A 1,537-nucleotide genomic window follows, 5' to 3' on the forward strand; every position below is an offset into this window, starting at 1 on the left:
TCTGTACTTGTTATAGTTACACAGTATTAGGGGTGTGGGCTGTATTAAAAGTATCCACTGTTCTCCCATGCTCTAACACACAGTAACGATGAAATGTGTGCTGTTCTCACATTCTTCCTCTGTATGTACACATAAACAACAAGGCAGGGAAATATAAAAGGAATTTATTTTATTGTTTGGGTACATTATTGTTCAGTGTACATGCTCACATCTGAAACAAACTTTACGTGCTTGATAACTCTCCCACCCCGCAGACATCTACACGTCAATACCGATTTATATTCATAGCGGCAAGTGCTATGTAGCTCCACATAGGGGACACAGGAAGTGACATATAACACCTTCATGCGGCGTCATAACCGCGTAGCAAATTCACAGCCGCACCGGCAGAGCTCCAGAATGTGCAACTCGGCCAGCTCACACGCGGACGCGCTTACAAGTGCGAGGGCCCGCCCAACGCTGCTTGCAGCTTTAATGTTTATTGGAACTTCGAGATGTTTCTACATGTTATAGCCTAATGTTGACAGACATGTTTCTGGATGGTGAAGAAATGATCTGTAGCCTTTAGTGCCAAAAGCTGCTCTGCTGCTCTGACAGAGATCACAGCTCTAACAGCGGACAGATGATGCAGCTGTGCAACACGTCATATTTAATGGATGTTGCTTTAAAAAGACTGCTCCGAGGAAAGGACATCTAATTTCGTTAAATGCCCGTTTCCTCGACTCCTCGACTCCTCTCTCCTCTCGTCTCCTCAAGCTCGCATCTCGGGTGGGAGGGACTAAAATGTGCCTCAAAGAGTCGAGGATCGAGGAGTCGAGGAGGTGGAAATTTGGGAAAGAGAAAGGCCCACAGACTGTATGGGGTTACCAGGGGGGAGGACAAGATGGCGGTGTGAGTGGTCACATAACTTGCGGGGTCTGAAATAGTAAACTTTTTTGTCCTAAACATTATCATTTAACGCTAAGCAACCAGGCAAATACGAACAAGGACCAACACAGGAACGCGGAATAAGTTCTGGAAAACAGTTTCTTACCCCAGAGAGGAAGTTAACGTTGTTGGACGAAATGGAAAAGAAATTAAAGCTGCAAGCAGCGTTGGGCGGGCCCTCGCACTTGTAGCGCGTCCGCGCGTGAACCGGCCGAGTTGCATATTCTGGAGCTCTGCCGGTGCGGCTGTGAATTTCCTACGCGGTTCCGACGCCGCATGAATGTGCTATATGTCACTTCCTGTGTCCCCTATGTGGAGCTACATAGCACTTGCCGCTATGAATATAAATCGGTATTGACGTGTAGATGTCTGCGGGGTGGGAGAGTTATCAAGCACGTAAAGTTTGTTTCAGATGTGAACATGTACACTGAACAATAATATACCCAAACAATAAAATAAATTCCTTTTATATTTCCCTGCCTTGTTGTTTATGTGTACATACAGAGGAAGAATGTGAGAACAGCACACATTTCATCGTTACTGTGTGTTAGAGCATGGGAGAACAGTGGATACTTTTAATACAGCCCACACCCCTAATACTGTGTAACTA

Source organism: Micropterus dolomieu, linkage group LG03, assembly GCF_021292245.1.
Source record: "Micropterus dolomieu isolate WLL.071019.BEF.003 ecotype Adirondacks linkage group LG03, ASM2129224v1, whole genome shotgun sequence".
Lineage (NCBI taxonomy): Eukaryota > Metazoa > Chordata > Actinopteri > Centrarchiformes > Centrarchidae > Micropterus > Micropterus dolomieu.